General features: G+C 39.6%; 1 pseudogene; it reads left to right on the forward strand.

Moving 5' to 3' along the window:
• The window catches only part of LOC117301812, a 41,132-nt pseudogene extending 27,233 nt beyond the window's left edge, over window positions 1–13,899 (forward strand).
• Window positions 13,900–23,451: the final 9,552 nt, after the last annotated feature.

Below are 23,451 nucleotides of genomic sequence, written 5' to 3' on the forward strand. Positions count from 1 at the left end.
ATAACTCAAGAAGCTCCAAAAATTTCTGAAAAATCAAACTGTAGTTGGACACAGATTAGTTTTAAAAATACTTACTTGAAGTGATTATATAATTGTGATTAGAGATAGAGACCAGAACATCACTTTTCCTCTAGCGACTCACACCTGTTATCTCCATGTTATTCCCTTTTCAATGACAGTGGATCATGCACAAACCGGGAGGGGCTGCTGACTGCCCTGGCAGATTAACTGCTCATCCATTAAGTTTAATGACCTAAGTATTTCAACTTAAACACACCTACCTTACGAGTTTTTGTAGCCAAACTCAAAAATTCTTTAGTTTCCCTTAGACCAGCTTTACCTCTTTGTAAAATCAAGCTCTCGTATACTTTGTAAAATCAAGCTCTCGTATACTTTGTAAAATCAAGCTCTCGTATACTTTGTAAAATCAAGGTCTCATATAACTCTTACTCATTACTTTTTAAAAACTCCATACAGACAATCCCGTTTGCAGCAGATGCCTTGATGACGACCACCGAGGGCACTGTTCGTTTCAGGAGATCCGCAGAGCTTCAGCCATCCATCATCGAGAGGAATTTCACAGTTGTCAAATACGCTGAAATTGGCGACTACGTTATCGGTGAGATCGACAAAACAGAGATGCAAATCAACCAGACGACAAAGGGACAGATCAAGGAGCATGTGCGGAGGTATATGAACTATACGGCACGATGCCGAGCCGGAGGGCGCGGGGGAACGTCATACAACACCATCGATAAGACCCTATTATCAGCTGACTTCCTCAACCGGACCTGGGATCACCCGCAGATCATGGGCGAGCTATGTTTGCCCTGGCGACTGCGTTTACGGTTCTGCGTATGTTACCGTATTGCGTGATCAGCGATCTGATTGGTCCACTGCAGATCTCCCTCGTTAGTATGATAATCAGGACGTTCCATTTCTTTTTTGTCGTTGGGATCGTGCTGGGATCGTTTGCTGTTGGATTGACGTTGACGTACTTGCACTACGTGGATGAAAGCAGAATTGGCAGCTTTTCAAGGTAAGTTTAATAACAGGCAGTTACACCCAAACACATGCTTCATCATCATCATCATTTAGCCTGTGTTAAAGGAACACGTTGCCTTGGATCGGTCGAGTTGGTCTTTGAAAAGTTTTTGTAACTGTTTGTTATAAAATGCATGATTAGAAAGATGTTGTAAAATAAGAATACAATGATCTACACAAGTATGCCTCGAAGTTGCGTGGTTTTCCAAACACGGTCGGCCATTTGTGGGAGTCAAACATTTGACTCGCATAAATGGCCGACCGTGTTAGTTCGCGACGTAAAATGCAAACCGTGCAATTTTGAGTGATACTTGTGTGGATCATTATATTCTACTTTTAAAACATCTTTCTAACCATATTGCATTTCATAGTAAACGGTTTCAAATGCTTTTCAGATATAGCTCTCCTCATGTAAAAACCTAGCTTTTAATCAAGGTGCACGCGGCAGCGCCACCCCCAGATGTCAAGCATGAAAAAAGACCAGCGCGAGTGGCGAAGGTGTGAAGCGCCTTTAGGTATAACTCGTTTATCTGATCATTTCATATGCACTTTCTGTGTGTTGCCCTCGGCATGTGACTTTGCAGTACACGGGCGTGCACACGTGAACAATGGTGATTGTGTCTTCTTATTGGCCACTTCTCATCACGCTCATGCATTGTGCGTTACATTTCTCCCACCAAAATCTGTGGCAAAAAGTAAAGAAAAACATCATGCCACAAAACGAGTTGCTAAAAACTTTGTTGCTCGCGCTGGTCATTTTTTGGTGCTTGATATCTGGGGTCGTTCTTGACATCTGGGGGGTGCAGCGTGCGCCTTGACTAAAGGCTAGTAAACACCGTTCATTTTTATTTCTTGCAGTTGTTCCTGCATAAACCCTGATGTCATCTCTCCATCTTCTTCTCTGTCTACTTCTTTTCCTTTTCCCTGTCCTTTGGTTGGCAATCCATTATTCTTGTTGTCCATCTCTTGTCATTTCTTTGGGCAGTTTGCTCAGCCCATCTCCACTCAGCTGTTTTATTTTTGTCCTAATGATGTCTCTTACTCTTTTCTTTTGTATTTCTGTGCATTTTATCCTGTCCTTAAAGGAACACGTTGCCTTTGATTGGTCGAGTTGGTCTTTGAAAAGCGTTTGTAACCATTTGTTATAAAATGCATATAATGATTAGAAAGATATTTTAAAAGTAGAATATAGAGATCCACACAAGTATCACTCGAAATTGTGTGGTTTTCTTTTTACCACGTCGACAAACACGGTCGGCCATTTATGGGAGTAAAATTTTTGACTCCCATAAATGGCTGACCGTGTTAGTTCGCAAAGTAAAAGGAAAACCACCCAATTTCGAGGCAAATGTGTGTGGATCATTGTATTCTACTTTTAAAACATCTTTCTAACCATATGCATTTTATAACAAACGGTTACAAACGCTTTTCAAAGACCAACTCGACAGATCCAAGGCAACGTGTTCCTTTAATTGAGATATACATGTACATGTACGTAGCATTTGCCTCTCCATTGCTCTTTGTGCTCTTCAGGCCTGAAGCCTTATATTATTTGAGAGTGTCATTACCTTGCTCTTTTACAACATGTTATTAACTATCAACAGCTTTCCATTGCTCGTTACCAAGTCAGTTTCTATGCTAACAATTATTTTGAGCAATTGCAGCTAGTGTCCACTGTCTTTTAGATGCCCACATGACAATGCATGACATCGGATCAAACTGTGTTTTATAAAACTGTTTTTTTTTCTTTCCACAGTATTTTCCAGTCTTTGATTACCCTGTACTGGTCAGTGTTTGGTATGATGCCGATGACTGAGTTACATCTACCCCCGGAAGCTGTAGTCGCAGAAACGTCCGGCTCTCTGCTCTACGCTTCGTTCTACGTCCTGGTCATTATTGTACTCCTCAATGCTCTGATTGCTGTATGGAGCAACGTTTACAACGAAATTGAGGTACAATAAATAACTACTGTGATTTACATTATTAATATTTATAATTAATCATTTGGGGGCCTAGTCATCCTTACACACAGCAGAGAAGCTGAACTGTGAAGGGCGTGGCTACAACGTGTTTGAGCTGCTGGCATGTAAGGGTGCCTCTGGCATCTAGCCACAGCAACCAATATATGTACACGGCGGCGGAGCCCAACCAGAAATGTGTTTGATTTTTCATGAAGGGGGAGAAAACTGGAGGGCCTTGAGAAAAACCCCTGTGGCATACATGGCATATGGCATAGGAGAGACCCAATGCATAACTCCTCAATAAGGACCTCAGCTGAGAATCGAATCAGGGTCACATTAATAATATCGAAGTCTTATATAACGCACGTATCTACCAAACAAGGTACTCAAGGCGCTGAGTGTATACAAACTTTCAGAAAGATAGGTAATTGCAGTGATGAATTCTGAGACCCAATTATTTAGCACCTTATCATGGTTTACAAGGTGCTGCGGCGCATACAGCAGCCACAGCCAGGAAGACCGGGGCAAACCCCTTCTCTTTTCGATAAGTGCACTGGGTTCTTTTACATGCGTTACACAACACATGGGACCAACTGCTTTACGTCCCATCCGAAGGTCAAGCAATGGTTAAGTGTCTTGCTCAAGGACACAGTGTCACGGCTGGGGATTCGAACCCACACTCTGCTGATCAGAAACACCAGAGTTTGAATTCGGTGCTCTTAACCGCTCGGCCACGACACTTCCACATTAGTGAGAAGCCAGCTCTTTACGCACCAGTGGTCCATATTGTACCACCCAAGTTGGGTATCATGGCCGAGTGGTTGAGAGTATCAAATTCTAGCTCTTGTGGTTAAGTCATTGGGTTCGAATCCAAGTCATGGCACTTGTGTCCTTGGGCAAGATGCTTTACTTTAAAGGCAGTGGACACTATTGGTAATTGTCAAAGACTAGCCTTCACAGTTGGTGTATCTCAACATAAACATAAAATAACAAACCTGTGAAAATTTGAGCTCAATCGGTCATCGAACTTGCGAGATAATGATGACAGAAAAAACACCCCTGTCACACGAAGTTGTGTGTGTTTAGATGGTTTATTTCGAGACCTCAAGTTCTAAATCTGAGGTCTCAAAATCAAATTTGTGGAAAATTACTTCTTTCTTGGAAACTATGGCACTTCAGAGGGAGCCGTTTCTCACAATGTTTAATACCATCAGCCTCTCCCATTTACTCGTCACCAAGAAAGGTTTTATGCTAATAATTATTTTGAGTAATTACCAATAGTGTCCACTGCCTTTAACTGCTTCTCTTCATCCCTAGGGGTAAGAATGGGTACCTGCGATGGTAAAGGTTGAATTTGTGTATGAAAAAGTCTTTGGAGCACTACTGTTGCCCAGGTTGTATACTCCTCAGGGAGCTGAGAAATATTAATGGAATGTTTATTGGCTCAATGACAAAGGCAAGAATGTCCAGTTGGCCACGACAAGCCATGCAAACTTAAAGTCTCACTTAATTTTTTGTTTTTTTGCGATCAGGAGAATGCTAACCAGCAGTGGAAGTTCTCCTGCACCGCAATGTGGATGACGTTCCTCCAGGATGACCTACGGGTACCTCCACCTTTCAACCTCCTACCCACGCCCAGTGCCTTCCGGCAAATCTTTGATCTGTTCTCGAAGCGGGGTTGCTGGGCTGAGGTTGCTGTTGAGGAGATGAAGCCGATTTACGATGATAAGTGGCTACGGACGGAAGGAGTACGACTATTTGTAAGTTTGTTTTAAAGTTTTAAAAAGGCACTGGTCACTAATTGGTAATTGTCGACGACCAGTATTCTCACTTAATGGTGTATCTCAACATATATAGGCACATAAGGATAAAGGTTGTCTAACAGAGAAAGGTCACAGTTCGCACCATGAAATGGAACGATAGACGTACAATGATGCGTACAGTACACGAGCGACCTTTGAATACACGGTGTTGCGACCGTTATCTTCAGGGCAGACACAGTTGATTGCTGTGCCTTGGGCACAGTTAATTGTGATGTCATCTTGACAGAAAAAAGGGGCCCAGCTATTTCCATGACTCCACTTTTAATCAATCAGATTAGAGAAGTCAATACATGAGGTATATTGACCCAATTCACCTGACGTCATCACCAGAGTAATCTTGGATGCGCCATTTTGGTGGTCAATGTCAACGTGTGTTGTTCAGAGAAGTGCGCATCTTAGGTGACGTGGCGATTACACGTAAACCTATTGACAACCAACATAGTGTGACATCAGCCGCGGCGTGTGACGTGCGAGCAAAGTGGCAATTAATAGATAATATTGAATGTTCAAAGGAGTATGAGTGTTTCCTGTGTACTGTACCTTTTGTCTGAAATGTGTGTTTGGCACCCCAAAGATATTGTCTTTGGGAGGCCGCCAACATTGGGCATGTTGGGCTGGATAGCTCAGTTGGTAGAGCGCCGATACATTAATCAGGAGGTCATCGGTTAAAGTCCAGCTCAAGTAAATTTGTCTTTTTTTCAAACTCGGACTAAATGTTTGTGTAATGTGTTTGTTTGAAACACGCAAATAGAGATATTGTCATTGGAAGACCGGCAACATTTTGCTGGATAGCTCAGTTGGTAGAGCGCCGGTAAGTTAATCCACAGGTCATTGGTTCAAGTCCCACTCTAGTCAATTTTATTTGCTCACACCCAGATTAATAATAGAAATAACGACAATCGGTTTTTATATACTTACTTACTTGTACGTATACTTGGTATACCATGTATACTTGGTTGGTTAGTTCTTTTTCGCTGTTGGGCAGAACTCTCATTTGTCTCTTGAATGTAGCCACATTTGGTGCAGAAATTAGTGACTCTGGCAAGCTGTTGCCAACTCTTACCACTCTATTTGAGAAGAAGTGGCCTGCCAATTTTGTTTTAGTACTTCTGACGAAAAAAATCTTTGAATATCCTCTTAGTTCTTTGTGGAGGAGGGAGTAAAACTTGTCAGCCGGTGTCTTTTATAACCCATTAACATTTATAGGTTTCAATCAGGTCTGTTTTTGTCCTCCTCTCTTGCAAAGATTCCAACTTAACATCTTCGTTTGCACAGGCGTAGGCATCTTTTCTGCACCTTCTCTAGTTATTTCATAACTTTTGGTTAATGGGCTCCAGGCAGACGAAGCATACTCTAGAGCCGGATGGATGAGGGACTTAATATAAGATGGTGACTTTTTCCTCGTCAATTCTGGAGAAGCATCTTCTGACCATGGCAATCTTCTGTCAAGCCTTTTTCACAATGTCTTGGATGTTCTTTGTAGGGAATAGGGTGTTACAAGCTTTGATACCCAAGTCTTTCTGTTCCTCAACCTCCTGTAGATAAACTCCATTCAATGAGTAATGGTAGTCAAGGGATTGCTTGATGCGAAGAACAACACATTTCTCTGCGTTAAATTCAAGCAGCCATAATTTGGACCATACAGCAAGAGAATTTAAGTCATTCTGCAAGGTGTCACAATCTGTAATGTCATTTATTTTACTGTTTACTGTAGATGCTTGTGGGGCACTGTGTCAAAGGCTTTTCGAAAATCAAAGTAGATTACGTCAACACCAGGTTTTTGTTGTCGTGTGCTACAGTCCAGTCACAGAGGCATTAAAGAAGCTGCATCACACAGGAGCATTTTTTTCTGGAAGCCTTGTTGCTCACAGGAGATACTATCATCAACAATGAATTCCATATGTTGGTCATACACAATCTTCTCCAAAATCTTCACCACCTGACTTGTGAGTGATACTGGCCTGTAGTTGTTGGGACTAAGTCTTGAGCCTTTCTTGAAGAGTGGTGTAATGTTCGCATCCCTTCATTCTTGTGGAACTACGCAGGTCTGCAGCGACTTTGTCAAAAGGAGACTCAGCAGAATATCCAGATCAAGAACATTTTTTCATAACATTGACGGCAAGTCCATCTGGTCCATAAGCTTTATTCAGGTGAAGCTTCTGTAGTTTTTCACATAGTCTGAAAAAAGGAGATGTCAAACAAGTTTGCAGTGCTGTCCATTCGGTCCACAAGCTTTATTCAGGAGAAGCTTCTGTAATTTTTCACATAGTCTGAAATAAAGGAGATGTCATACAAGTTGGCAGTGCTGTCCATTCGGTCCACAAGCTTTATTCATGTGAAGCTTCTGTAACTTTTCATATAGTCTGAAATCAAGGAGATGTCATACAAGTTGGCAGTGCTGTCCATCTGGTCCACAAGCTTTATTCAGGAGAAGCTTCTGTAACTTTTCACATAGTCTGAAATCAAGGAGATGTCATACAAGTTGGCAGTGCTGTCCATCTGGTCCACAAGCTTTATTCAGGTGAAGCTTCTGTAACTTTTCACATAACCTGAAATCAAGGAGATTTCATACAAGTTGGCAGTGCTGTCCATGTGGTCCACAAGCTTTATTCATGTGAAGCTTCTGTAACTTTTGACATAGTCTGAAATGAAGGAGATGTCATACAAGTTGGCAGTGCTGTCCATGTGGTCCACAAGCTTTATTCATGTGAAGGTTCTGTAACTTTTGACATAGTCTGAAATGAAGGAGATGTCATACAAGTTGGTAGTGCTGTCCATTAGGTCCACAAGCTTTATTCATGTGAAGCTTCTGTAACTTTTCATATAGTCTGAAATGAAGGAGATGTCATACAAGTTGGCAGCGCTGTCCATCTGGTCCACAAGCTTTATTCATGGGATGCTTCTGTAACTTTTCACATAATCTGAAATAAAGGAGATGTCATACAAGTTGGCAGTGCTGTCCATGTGGTCCACAAGCTTTATTCATGTGAAGCTTCTGTCATGTCTGTAACTTTTGACACAGTCTGAAATGAAGGAGATGTCATACAAGTTGGTAGTGCTGTCCATTAGGTCCACAAGCTTTATTCATGGGATGCTTCTGTAACTTTCCACATAATCTGAAATAAAGGAGATGTCATACAAGTTGGCAGTGCTGTCCATGTGGTCCACAAGCTTTATTCATGTGAAGCTTCTGTCATGTCTGTAACTTTTGACACAGTCTGAAATGAAGGAGATGTCATACAAGTTGGTAGTGCTGTCCATTAGGTCCACAAGCTTTATTCATGTGAAGCTTCTGTAACTTTTTATATAGTCTGAAATGAAGGAGATGTCATACAAGTTGGCAGCGCTGTCCATCTGGTCCACAAGCTTTATTCATGTGAAGCTTCTGTAAATTTTCACATAATCTGAAATAAAGGAGATGTCATACAAGTTGGCAGTGCTGTCCATCTGATCCACAAGCTTTATGCATGTGAGGCTTCTGTAACTTTTCACGTATACTAAGTCTGGAGTAAAGGAGATGTCATACAAGTTGGCAGTGCTGACTCTGTCATGAACATGATGAAGAGGGAAGTTCTGGACAGTCGCTTTTTTGCCATCTTGCCTCACTTTTGGACCTCTCTTGATGATTGAAGAATTCTCCTCTTCCCTTGAACAAAATTACTTTTAGTGGGTCTAGGTTTACCGTCTGGATGTCTTCTTCCTAGTCTGTGCACCGCCTTTGGTACGATGTCAGTTCCCCCTATACTTTTGTATAATTCGTTACACAGCGTGTCGTGACCAAGTGGATAAGAGCACCGAACTCAAGCTCTGCTGATTCTGTTCAGCAGAGTGTGGCTTCGAATCCCGGTCGTGACACTTGTGTCCCTGAGCAAGACACTTGACTATAATTGCTTCTCTCCACCCAGGGGTAAATGGGTACCTGTGAGGGCAGAGGTGGTTCTTGTGATTGGTTTAGCCGAGTAGCGCATATATTGCGCACAGGCTGTATACTCCCCAGGGAGCTGAGATGGTTTAAGGAATGATTTAAGGCCCAGTGACCAGGGGTAATAATGTGAAGCGCTTTGAGACACCCCTCGGGCGTGAAAAGCGCTATATAAAAACGGTCTATTATTATCCAAATCATTCATATCTGTATTGAGAACAGACTCAATTATCTGGTCATCATCACTTCTTGTATTGGCTACATCATGCTCAGGTAAAACCCTCTGATAACAGCATTTTTCTTACGCTTTGCTATCTCCTCAGGCTCTTTCTGCATCAGGTCTATTCTATTTGTGAGTTTAGCAATATCACTGTTGAGTCCACCTAACATCTTTGTGGCTGCAACTTCTACATTCAGATCTTCCAAAACAGCTTTGTCAGCTTTACTATCCAAACTTACCTGTTTACTCATTAATTTTTGTAAAGCGCTTCGGGACTTTTGTGTGAAGCGGTATATAAGTCACACGATCCAAAACCTGTGACCATATGTCACAAATTTTCTCGGACTTACACTGGCTTCCGGTTAGACAGCGGATTGTGTACAAAACCCTGCTTCTGACATATAGCTGTATCCATGGCAATGCACCTACTTATTTGTCAGAACTTATTCACAAATACCAGCCTTCTAGAAATCTCTGCTCCCAATCACAATCTCTTCTTGCCTGTTCCTCGGCCTCAACTAAGTCTTACGGCCAACGTGCATTTTCCACGTCTTCTCTTACTCTTTGGAACAAACTCCCCCGTAACATCAAAGATGCACAAACTCTGGATTTATTCAAATGCCTTCTCAAACTCACTTGTTAAACTCTAACTAATTTTGTTTATCTTTCTATTTTGACTTTGTACAGCGTTTTGGGACTCCGTATATAATGCGCTTTATAAGAACGGTTTACTATTATTACTATTATTATTGTCGTCAATCTATTTACAATTGATGTTTTCTCCTTTGCAGCGAGTCATCGCTCGCCTTCTTGAGCGGTATGTTGCAGAGAAGACTGCTGATGAGTGTAGCACCACGGCCGAGGTTTCCAAAGCCGACCTCCGTAACTTGAAGAACGATCTCATTGCACTCAGGTAATAATAATATTAAACCATTCTTATACAGCGCATATCACAGTGAGATCCCTATGCGACGGCTGTCAGTATTTCCTACAAGTTATATAATATCAAAGTCTTATAGTGCACGTATTTACCAATTAAGGTACTCAAGGCTTTCAGAGAGATAGGTTATACCCTAACCTGTGAAAGTTTGAGCTCAATTGGTCGGGCGATAATAATGGAAGAAAAATTACCATTGTCACACAAGGTTGTGTGCTTTCAGCAGATGCTTGATTTTGAGACCTCAAATTCTAAATCTGAGGTCTCGAAATCAATTCCGTAGAAAATAACTTCGTTCCCGAAAACTATGGCACTTCAGAGGGAGCCGTTTCTCACAATGTTTTATACCATCAACCTCTCCCCATTACTCGTTACCAAGTCGGGTTTTATGCAAAAAGATATTTTGAGCTATTAATTATTTAATATTGGATGGATTTGAGGGGGATACAAGAATATATTGCACGAGCTATGACAATATTGCACGAGTCGAAGACGAGAGTGCAATATTGTCATACATGTAGCTCGTGCAATATATTCTTGTATCCCCCTAAAAAAAAGCAATCCAATATTATTATTATTATTTATATCAGGCTGAGGAATTGATCAAAGCAACACTATTTTGGCTCACCTGATTCCAGATTTTCAAATTAAATTTTACTATGGTTTCTTTTCTATTTCAATGTTATTGAAAATCCTGAATGCGCCATACTGTGGGCAATTTCACTGTGCGTTCCGTGCGTTTTTATATATAACTTGATGCTGTGCGTTATGCAGTGAAAATGCGCATTTTATGCGACGTGACGTTAATACACGTAAATCTAACTTACCCAAAATGGTGAGCGTTGCATCAGTCGTCGCGTGTGACACGCGTGCAAGTGTTAAAATGCCCGGATGGAGCAATATTGAAGCAATATTGCTCCATCCGGGAACTTTTACTGACACAATACTGCTGCCATCCGGGTACTTTTTACAAAAGCGTTCAATACGCTGATATATTTTTGCCTCTGGAAGCCTGATATAAATAATAATTACCAATAGTGTCCACTGCCTTTAACATGGTGCTAAATCAATCACAAGATATGTGTGTACATGTATATGTAGAGCTACATGTTGAAGTATGAGACCTATTCCTTTATGTAGCACCATGTCATGTCACTTGGTTCTTTTACGTGCATTCAAATGTTATATAATAATATCAAAGTCTTAATATACATATCACATACATATCTACCAAACAAGGTACTCAAGGCGCATAGTACATTTATATAAACTAGAAAGATAGGTTATTGCAGTGATAAATTCTGAGACCCAAATAATGTAGCACCTTACACAATGTTACAAGGATTTACAAGGTGCTACAGCGCATACAGCAGCCATACCGGGGAACACCGGGGCAAATCCTTCTCTTTTCGAATAAGGGTTCTTTTGTGGAAGTGTTGTGGCCGAGCGGTTAAGAGCTCCGAACTAAAACTCTGGTGTTTCTGATCAGCAGAGTGTGGGTTCGAATCCCCAGCCGTAACACTTGTGTCCTTAAGCAAGACACTTAACCATTGCTCTGTCCTTCGGATGGGACGTAAAGCCGTTGGTCCCATGTGTTGTGTAAACGCATGTAAAAGAACCCAGTGCACTTATCGTAAAGAGAAGGGGTTTGCCCCGGTGTTCCTGGCAGGATTGGCAGCATATTGCGCCACAGCACCTTGTAAACCATTACATGGTGCTTAAGGATTAGGTCTTATATCTCAAAGTTCGCCCCACTCCTTGCAGTAATAATACCTGGTGCTTTGTATCCTTTGGCAAAAGGCGCGTTATAAATATGGTTATTATTATTATTGTTATTATTATTATTCTTTTACCTGCTTCACGGCTGGGACTCAAACCCACATTCTGCTGATCAGAAACACCAGAGTTTGAATTTGGTGCTCTTACCGCTCGACCACGACACTTCCACGGCTTTAGGTCCCATAAAGGCATTAGTGTAAAGACACTTTTAAACTGTAATTGCTTCTTTCCACCCAGGAGTAAATGGGTACCTCTGAGGGCAAAGAGATGGTTCTTGTGATTGGTTTAGCTTAGTTGCGCATAATATTTGTTGCACCGGCTGTAATACTCCTCAGGGAGCTGAGACGGTTTATGGAATGAAGAAAATGGCTCAGTGACCAGGGGTTATGATGTTGGAAGCCCTTTGAGTTTGAAAATAATAATAATAATAATAATAATAATAATAAGACTTGTAATGCGCACATATCCACCCTGCTGGGTGTTCAAGGCGCAGTAAAACCAACAACAAACAAAAACAAAACAAAACAAAAACAAAACAAAGAAAAAACAGACACAACAAAAATTAGTCCTTGAAAACCTGTGACATAAGAAGACATTGAGAAGAGATTTGAATGTTGTGGTACAAAGACAAGTTCTAAGATTAAGTGGTAGAGAGTTCCAGATGCGTGGCGCAGCTGAAGAAAAAGACCGGTCTCCCCATGAGTGTTGAGACTTGGGTTCAATGAAAAGAAGCATGGAACTTGATCGAAGATTTCTTGATGGAGTGTAAACTTGAAGAAGTTCAGAAATATAGAGGGGAGCCTTGCCATTAAGTGCTTTGTGGACAATGAGCATCAGCTTGAAGATGATTCGTTGAGGGATAGGGAGCCAGTGTAGTCGTTTCAGAATGGGGGTGATGGAACAGGATTTCTTAGACATTGTCACAATGCGGGCAGCAGTATTTTGGAGGCGTTGAAGACGGGAAATCTGGTTGTTAGGAAGACTGTAGAGAAGAGCATTGCCATTGTCAAGGCGAAAAGTAACAAATGCATGAAGGATCTTTTCAGTGGCACTTTTGTCCAAGTACTTACGAATCTTACCAATATTCCTGATGTGGTATGATGACAGACGAACGATGTTGTTGATGTGTGGTTGAAGTGTCATTGATGAATCAAAAATAACCCCTAAGTTCCGAGCTTGCAGCGAGGGAGCTATCTGAGCATCACCGATGGAAATGTATGGCACTGAAACCTGAAGCACGATATAAAACCCTTTTATTGTTATTTTTAATGTTTTCATCAAACCTTTTTTTCTTCAGATATGAAACCTTTCTGAAGCTGTGCCAAGTCCATGACCAACTGGTGAGCACGTCCAACGACTGCATCGTCATCAACAAGCAATCGGACATCGTACCGGGCATCTCAGATAGAGCTGACATCATCAGCTCAGATCTCTTTCACAACTTGGCGAACACACTGGACTTCCAGTCCTCCCTGGCGCAGACAGTTGCCAAGCTCCCCCCTCCCCAGTCGGCTCCACCTTCACCCCCTCCCGACGCTCCAGCGCCACCTGACCTTCCGGCACCACCTGACCTTCCGGCACCACCTGACCTTCCGGCACCACCTGACCTTCCGGCACCACCTGACCTTCCGGCACCACCTGACCTTCCGGCACCACCTGACCTTCCGGCACCACCTGACCTTCCGGCACCACCTGACCTTCCGGCACCACCTGACCTTCCAGCACCACCTGACCTTCCGGCACCACCTGACCTTCCGGCACCACCTGACCTTCCGGCACCACCTGACCTTCCGGCACCACCTGACCTTCCGGCACCACCTGACCTTCCGGCACCACCTGACCTTCCGGCACCACCTGACCTTCTGGCGCCACCTGACCTTCCGGCACCACCTGACCTTCCGGCACCACCTGACTTTCTGGCGCCACCTGACCTTCCGGCGCCACCTGACCTTCCGGCACCACCTGACCTTCTGGCGCCACCAGTGGCCGAGCAGACTCAAGAACCAAAAGCATCAACGATGGCAGTTGCCTCTGCGACAAGCTCTCCTGGTCCAAGTCGGCCAGTTTCTCCTGCACCTCCAGTATTTGAAAAAGGGGTGAGGAAGATCGTCGTTAAGTTCGTTAAACAGTTTGAAACTGGGCAGATCAGTACGAGAAATACAGTGACCCGAAGAACATCATTACCGGTGCACTCCTTAGAAATGTTTTACTGAGGACAATTCTTGTTGCTCTGGTCTTTGCCTTCGTGTTTCTGCAACCTCCAGTATTTTAAAAAGGAGAGAGGAAGATCAGTGTTAAGCAGTGTTAAGAAGAAATATGTATTGTCATCTCGTTACTGAATAACAACTTCTTGATTTGTGCAATTCAAAATTATAGATGTTAAAATGTATGAGAGAGATTGGCTATCGCCATCTCGGATCAAGTTCGAGTGCGCACATTTTAGTCGACTTCTGACCAGCAACATACATGCGTAGCGACGCACTCTCTCGAACGACTCGTTTGGAAGCCTAGTCAACTATCAGTACCATGGTATTCAACACTAAATTGCCTTGTGCGGTGATCGCTATAGTGTCACTGGTTGCCCTCTGCGCTTCGCACATGTGAGAATGAAGCAGGCTATTGGGACCAGTGAATAAACCAGGGCCCTGAGGCTGGTTCAAAATGGTCGACCAATAGTCGACCAATGGTCGACCACAATAGTCGACCAATGGTCGACCACAATAGTCCACCAATGGTCGACCACAATAGTCGACCAATGGTCGACCACAATAGTCCACCAATGGTCGACCACAATAGTCCACCAATGGTCGACCACAATAGTCCACCAATGGTTGGCCACAATAGTCCACCAATGGTCGACCACAATAGTCCACCAATGGTCGACCACAATAGTCCACCAATGGTCCACCACAATAGTCCACCAATGGTCCACCACAATAGTCGACCAATGTTCGACCACAATAGTCCACCAATAGTCGACCACAATAGTCCACCAATGGTCGACCACAATAGTCCACCAATGGTCGACCACTATAGTCGACCAGCCTGGATTCGAGTCAAAATAGTAAACCTTTATTCATAAATACCTCAGACATGTTCGCTATTCCTATTGGTGGAAAGCGTGTCGCGTGGGGGTGTTTAAATGGTTGATAATGACCAGCTGGAGCTCTGTTTATAACTGGTTGTTTTTGGATACTACACGCTAGTCTTGGTGCAAGGGGAGACGTTTCTCGGAGCTGTTGGTGAGTTAGCTGCGCTGTGTGTGAAAGGAAAACGAGAAACGTCTTGCACCAAGACTATTTACGCGCACGATTGCATTTCTGAAAACTGTCTCAGGCATAAAAATGCAAACCATGGTGCACACTTGAACTTGCTCTTGGTTTTTACACTGTCTTGTGGGAGTTTGCTGATTTCCCCAGGACGGGATATGTTTGAAACAAAAAAAATTACCAAACAGTTCATCTTCTCAACTCTTAATGATTATCAATAACTTTATTATCAAAACAAATTATCTCACATTTCAATATTTATTATTATGATGTGGTTTTTAGTTTGTTGTGAGAAGTAAATTTTTATTTGTAAAGTTGAACATAGTGAACATTTTGTATTATATGTAGATCGGATGTATATTTAAATCAATTGTAAAAATGTTTGATTGTAAAATAGTACCTGTATATTAATACAATTGGACACTTTAGGTACAGAGTAAAAAATAAAAGTTCACAGATTTACAAATAACTTACAGGGTTTACAGAAGGTAATGGTGAAAGACTTCTCTAGAAATATTATTCCATGAAATGCTTTACTTTTTTAGAAAACATTAAAACAATATCAATTCTCGATGTCGAGAATTACGGATTATTTTAAACACATCTCCTGACACGGCGAAACGTGCGGAAACAAAGGTGGGTTTTCCCGTTATTTTCTTCCGATGACCGATTGAGCCTAAATTTTCACAGGTTTGTTATTTTATACCCAAGTTGTGATACACGAAGTGTGGGCCTTTGGACAATACTGTTTACCGAAAGTGTCCAATGGCTTTAATTCAAAAGATCTGTTCATACTTATTATCACTTAAAGCAGTGGACACTATTGGTAATTGTCAAAGACTAGCCTTCACAGTTGGTGTATCTCAACATATGCATAAAATAACAAACCTGTGAAAATTTGAGCTCAATTGGTCATCGAACTTGCGAGATACTAATGAAAGTTGTGTGCGTTTAGATGGTTGATTTCGTCACCAAGAAAGGTTTTATGCTAATATTTATTTTGAGTAATTACCAATAGTGTCCACTGCTTTTAATTCAAAAGATCTGTTCATACTTATTATCACTTAATACATTTTTATTAAAAATTGATTGGTAGAAGTTTGAAGAGCGGCCTAATCTTATGAAGCTGCTCAGGCAGAAAATAGTGCTTGAAACTTTTAAGAATGTTGGTAAATAAGTCAAAGACCAGGGGCCAATTTCATAGAGCTGCTTAAGCAAAAAATTTGCTTAAGCGCGAAAATAGCTTGCTTATTTTACACAAGTTACTGGCTGAAATTTCATTCCATATACATTGCTTATTGACTGGTATTTAGCTGTTGTTTACTTTAATAGCATAACAATTGAGTGGAGTCTTGGCCTGTAATCTGGTTTTACTAAGCAAGGAATTTTTTTGCTTAAGCAAATATTTTTGCTTAAGCAGTTCTATGAAATTGGGCCCTGGGGCAAATTGTTAAGCGCTGTTAGCAAATTTTCCTGTTTAAAAAAAAAATGAATATTTTTCTGAAGGGTTGGTTCTGGTATGAACTTTAGAATCAGTAAGCTTTTAGATGATAATATTTCTCTGAAGGATTGGTACTGGTATGAACTTAAGAATCAGTGAGCTTTCAGATAGAAATATTTCTCTGGAGGATTGGTACTGGTATGAACTTTAGAAACAGTGAGCTTTCAGATATAAATATTTCTCTGGAGGATTAGTACTGGTATGAACTTTAGAATCAGTGAGCTTTCAGATAGAAATATTTCTCTGGAGGATTAGTTCTGGTATGAACTTTAGAATCAGTGAGCTTTCAGATGGAAATATTTCCTGGAAGATTGGTTCTGGTATGAACTTTAGAATCAGTGAGCTTTCAGATGGAAATATTTCTCTGGAGGATTGGTACTGGTAAGAACTTTAGAATCAGTGAGCTTTCAGATGGAAATATTTCTCTGGAGGATTGGTACTGGTATGAACTTTAGAATCAGTGAGCTTTTAGATGGAAATATTTCTCTGGAGGATTGGTACTGGTGTGAACTTTATATTCAGTGAGCTTTCCATTCGGGAATTTTCCCCTTTTAAACACCTATCCAGGTTTTTTTTCTAAGCAAAACTACATGGAGCTTCTTATTGAGAGTTTGTAGTGTTGTGTATTTATATGTTGCTACAGTGTTTCCATGGAAATTGATAATTTGTAGAGTATTAGAAGTGCAAATGGTTTTACTCAATTTTTGTCAAAGGATTAAAATAAATGTTCGGTCAAAAAACTTTAAAAATGCAAGGGGTGTCAAAATATTTAAAGGGGTGAGTCCAGAATTTTAATCAAATGTTTGTCAACAAAACAAAAATTAGCCTACTACTAAAGGGAAAAAGAAATGTACAAATATTTGATTCAAATGCTGGACAGCATTTTAATAAAATGTTTGTACACAATATATTTTTTGGGGTTCAAATAATTTTGACAAAATTACAAGGGGTTTATTTAGTCCAGCATTTGGGTGAAAATTGGGTTAACAAAATTATGAAAATAGTCTGGTCAGCATTTACATAAGTTTGAGTCAAAATCACAATGAAAACAGAGCAATATAGCAGCCTTAAAGACACTGACTATTGGTAATTGTCAAAGACCAGTCTTCTCACTTGGTGTATCTTAACATAATTATGCACAAAATAACAAACCTGTGAAAATTTGAACTCAATCGGTCGTCGAAGTTGCGAGATAATAATTAAATAAATAAAAAAAAACGTTGTCACACGAAGTTGTGTGTGTTCAGATGCTTGATTTCAAGACCTCAAATGCTGGACCTGAGGTCTCGAAATTAAATTCGTGGAAACTTACTCATATCTCGAAAACTACGTCACTTCAGAGGAAGCCGTTTCTCACAATATTTTACTACCAACCTCTCCCTATTACTCGAAAGGTTTTATGCTAATAATTAATTTGACTACTTACCAATAGTGTTTACTGCCTTTGAGTGTTGACATAAAAAAGTACATGATCCCAGTTCTAATCTAAGTTTATAACAATTGCATTTATTGTGTTTTTCACTCATTAAATTTGAAGGGTGAATTCACCTGAAAACCTAAAAAGGTTAAAAATGTTACTTGTCTGTTTGTTTGCATTTGAATATTTTATATATTTGACTTTCAATCATAATTTATATATAAATTTTATTATTAAAGATGCTATGTCAGATTTTTGGCCGATTTGACCCAGAAAATTTGATTTAAAATTAAATAGGTATTTTGATGGGAGTCGAGAAAGTTACAAGCTTTCATTTGAGCCATTGCTCGAAAACGTTCGCCAATTATTAGTAGCAGTAAAATTAAGTGCTCAAAATTAGTTTTTGTGGGAATCCCGACAATATATCACATGACTAATTCTTATGTGTTTTATAAGAAACGTTTTAAATTTTTGTCATGGTTCCTGACCATTAAAAGTAAAAGTTAAAGTTGTTTTCGTTAGAGCGGGTGATGCTCTCTGAAATACCATTCACTTAAAAAAATCTATTTTTTAATGTTTGGGGCAAAAAATCTGACATAGCATCTTTAACTCTATATTGTCCCTTCATAATCAAAAAAATAAAGTTCCATCAAAACGTCTTGGCTTTGGTATCACCGTTACCATAGGGTGCGTTCGTTTAGCTTCCCCGGGTCGACCCCGGTGTGTGCCGTTTTCTTTTTCCAGGACGAACGTGTGCAGATAATTACCCACGTTCGTCCTGGAAAAAAAACCGCCACACACCGGGGTCGACCCAGGGAAGCTAAACGAACGCACCCTATGGCTTGTCCCAGGGACGTTCGTGATATGCAAATTACTCACGTGGTGTGCTCGCGGGCTACCTTTCACCCTTTTGCAAGACAAAATGGCTGAAGGCTCAAGAATTTTGTATCCGATGTTTTTCCACATTTTGCATGTAATTAAGTTGACACAATAACTACAACGAGAGAGGTGAGTAGAGTTTGCTTTATAGCATTCGTAGAATACTACATTTGTTTCATTATGAGTTTCTGAAACGGTAAAATGAGGCAAACATAAAATAGACCTTGCCGTTCGACATGGCGGCAGTTTCGAGTCTACACATGAGGCCGACATGCTACGTGACACTATTGGTAATTTACTCAGAGTAATTGTTAGCATAAAACCTTACTTGGTAACGAGTAATGGGGAGAGGTTGATAGTATAAAACATTGTGAGAAACGGCTCCCTCTGAAGTGGAGTAGTTAGAAAGAAGTAATTTTCCACGAATTTGATTTCGAGACCTCAGATTTAGAAGTTGAGGTCTTGAAATCAAGCATCTAAACGGACACAACTTCGTGTGACAAGGGTGGTTTTTTTCTTTCATTATTATCTCGCAACTTCGATGACCGATTGAGCTCAAATTTTCACAGGTTTGTTATATTATGCATATGTTGAGATACACCAACTGTGAAGGCTGGTTTTTGACAATTACCAATGGTGTCCACTGCCTTTAATAGGACATGTAGGCCCATATGGAGGAATAAGTTATTCCTCTATGGTAGGCCTATATAGGAAAGGGATTGCAAAAAGGTTAGAAGCTTGGAAAAACGTCTGTACTACACCACTTGTTAAATTTACTCAAAATAAGGAGATATTACTATGTTTGTAAAAAAATAAGTGAAAAAAGTTGTGTGTGTTTTTTCATTTTAGTGTAGGGACATTGGAAAGATCAGGTAAAAGTTAGTTTGTATAAATAGATTTAGCCGGCCTCCTATTAACTTTTGGTTCAACAGCCTTTTATCAGTGACTTTTAACTGTTCCATGCCATGCATAGTAAACATAATGTTCCCCACTCAGACCTACCAAGTCTCACGCATTAGGCTTGAGACTCTCGCATTTGGGCTCTGTCTCACGCTCACACGCACAGCAACCATTTTCTCACGCATTGGGGCCAGACCGGGAAAAAAAAATTAACACCAATCCATTGCCAAATTCTGGCGCTTTGCACTACACGTTTTTGTTTCTCCAATTCCTTCAATGCAAGTGTTCAGAGTAAACATTACAGGGCGCACATATTTTTCTTTAAATTGTTTTCTTGTGTGTTGGGAATTAGATTTGACGACATTAAGTACTGTGTGGAGACAATTTAAAGGCCCCATGAGCATGCTGTCCTGAAGTAAAAAATGTCTAATGCCTTATACTTTCTATATCCCCTCATTATGTACATGTTATATGAACACTAATTTACATCCATACTTAAAAATATAAATTTGTTCTTTTTCAGAATTCGTGGAATCTGAATGTTTCCCTTTCATCAGAAGTGTATGTTGATCATTATGTTGCCTCTCCCTGCATCTTAGCAGTCTTTCCAGCCACAACAGCAGTCGCTGATGAACAAAGCCTCAACCATTCTGTAAGGCAGCCAAAATGTATGTTTCTATTACTAGCTGTAGGGCCATAATAATATATACCAACACATTTGCCAATATTTCTCTCATTCTGTTTTTTTTCTCAAAAAAATAAGACCCACATTATTTATGACTTTTTTTTTTTTTTGTGGGGCCTCCCAAGAATCAGTTGAATTTCTATTAAAAACTTTCATTTAGGTCAGCCCTTCTTCCCAATGAAATGTTCATACTTTTCCTCAAGAGCCAGACATCATGCCTGTATTACAGTCTAAGCATTGTCAGTTCGATACTAAACTACCCTTGAGGTCATTACCTAATATTGTGAATGAGTTTTTTTTTTAGTTTTGCATCTGATTCTAGTTCACCAAAAGGAACGATTACACTGTATTTCTGTACTTGCGTACTTGCAAACATGGAGTTACTGTTCATGAATAATATGTAATTCTGAAGAAAAAAAATAGCTTTATAATTTTGAATGCATCCTACTAAATAGCAGTACAGTTTATCTGATCGTTCTGATTATCAATTTTGAGTAGTCCAAGGCAGGGTATACTTGGTAGTTAAAATTAATTACCATGAAAACTTTAGAGCACTGATCATGTTGATGTTAAACAACAAAATTGTTGGAAAAACACCCCATGTAAAATGTAGTTTTAGGGAAGGTGCTAATTTTTTTTTTTTCACCCCAACAAATTTGAATCTGAGAAAGGCTTCAGGCATGACGCCTTTCTCATGCATCTGAAAGCACACAATTTTACGCATGGAATGTGGTTTTAGGGAAAGTGGTAATTTTTTCACCCCCAAAAATTTGAATCTGAGAAATGCTTCAGGCATGAAGTCTTTCTCATGCATCTGAAAGCACACAATTTATGCATTTATTGACCACATCAAGTGAGGAGACTGGTGTTTGATAATTATCAAAAGTAGCCCTAACGTTCATTATTTTCTTAAGTTACTTTTTAATTAGTTCATCAACACTAAGAATGGGAATAGTGGATCATCAAAGCTTTTCATAGAACCAAAAATTGTCCAAATATCAGGATTCATCAGAAAATAATAAGCAAACCAGACAAGATTGTTTATTTGAATTTTCAAGACTTTATTTGAGCAAACTTTAAAAGGTTTCCAAAGAAAAGAAAGAAAACAATGCCATCAATTAGTGCATCCACACTGTTAGACATTACCCCCACCCCAACCTCAAAACTTGATTATGACTAAGTTGTATGTTATGTTTCCTGAATGTTTTAATTAAAACAATTTTTGTTTTTGGGGTGCTTTGGCACTCTTATTGCTTCCTTACTATTCATTTGATAGTTGCTTAAATTGATGGTTCGAAATATGCCAGTTGATGTATACATGTAATTACTTTTTGAAAACCTCATTGAAATTATTTCAAAATGTCTTTTTTGTAATGCCAAGTGCCACAATTCAAAAATTGTATTTGTAAAATCAAATACAGCTTTCAATTCATACTTGTTTTTATTAAAAGTATTAAAAATGTGTGTTTAAGTTTCAAAATTCAACTTGAACCCCCAAAACCAGTTAAGCATTTATCCGAGAAGAAACATCAGCTGGCAAATGACAATCATAGCTAAGAAATATAAATGATCAACCAAGGAAGAAATGTAACCTGTTTTTTTTTTCAAAAAGGAGTCCACATGGCTAACAAAAAACTAGTCTCATGAAAACATGAATTAACTGTTTGGTGTCTGCAAACTTGTAAAATAATTTTTTGTGCTTTTTCTTCATCTTACAAGAACTCAGAATATTTACAGAATCAAAGCGGTTTTTTATTCTTTTTCTTTTCAAACAAATCCAACTAAATTGGACTCCTTTATGGTTTACAGGTTGCATTTCTTACTTATAAAGAAGGTACAACATTGGTATTCATATACTGCATATAGAGTGCACAAATTTGGAAAAAAAAACATTATCTCAAATTGCAGCGTTTCAAAACAAATTTCTTTATTTATTGTTTAACTCAATACAGTTTTTACATCAAGTGGACATTTAGATGAATGTTTCCTTGCATGCTTACCAAAATTTAAGGTAATGCATGTTCACTAAATTTCCGCATTTAACTTAATTCACAATAGCGTAACTACCAATGTTGTATCTTCTATAAAGGCCGCATCTTATAGCTTGTTCTGTGACTTTATAATCTCAATCTTGGAAAGTAAAAAATGGCTAAGTCCACAAAGGGACACAGAAAGTCAATAACTACTAAGTGTTTTTGTCAAAAAATTACTAAGTCCAAAAAAAGACTAAGTACAAACATTGACTATGGGTTTCTGCTCAAAAAATTACTAAGTACAAACAATGGCAAGTGTTTTGGTCAAAAAATGACTAAGTCCACAAAAGGACACAGAAAGCCAATAATTACCAAGTGTTTTTGTCAAACAAATGACTAAGTCCAAAAAAAGACTAAGTACAAACATTGACTATGGGTTTCTGCTCAAAAAATTACTAAGTACAAACAATGGCAAGTGTTTTGGTCAAAAAATGACTAAGTCCACAAAAGGACACAGAAAGCCAATAATTACCAAGTGTTTTTGTCAAAAAAATGACTAAGTACAAACATTGACTATGAGTTTCTGCTCAAAAAATTACTAAGTACAAACAATGGCAAGTGATTTGGTCAAAAAATGACTAAGTCCACAATGGGACTCCATTTTATTGTTATTTAAAGTCACAACAAGCTATAAGACGATACCTTTAATAAGGGGCTGAATTCCATTTTGATGTACCTAGCTATATAATCTAATGGTAATTTGAATTTGACGCCTTGTATAAGTGTCATGTGCAAATTTCTAGTTGATTACATTGTTGGTGTACATTACTTTGGGATACAGTCTCTTCCGCACCCCTATAGGGGGTGCACTTGGTTGATCAAGATTTTAATAATAGGGGGGGTAGGGCCAAACTTTTTACGCAGTTAATTTCGAACCGTACAACGGCACGAGAAATATTTTTGGCTGACTTAGTCTATATAAAAAAGGCAATTTTTTAAGGGATTTTTTTGATTTTTTTAAGCACCACTGAACTGTAGAAGCAGCAGAGTTGCGCAAACGTGTGTGCTGATCGGTGTGGCCAACTACTATCTAGAAAGTGAAGCGACTTAATGATCTAAGTATTAATGGAAGGAAAGCATT

This window comes from Asterias rubens, chromosome 17 (genome assembly GCF_902459465.1).
Source record: "Asterias rubens chromosome 17, eAstRub1.3, whole genome shotgun sequence".
Classification (NCBI taxonomy): domain Eukaryota; kingdom Metazoa; phylum Echinodermata; class Asteroidea; order Forcipulatida; family Asteriidae; genus Asterias; species Asterias rubens.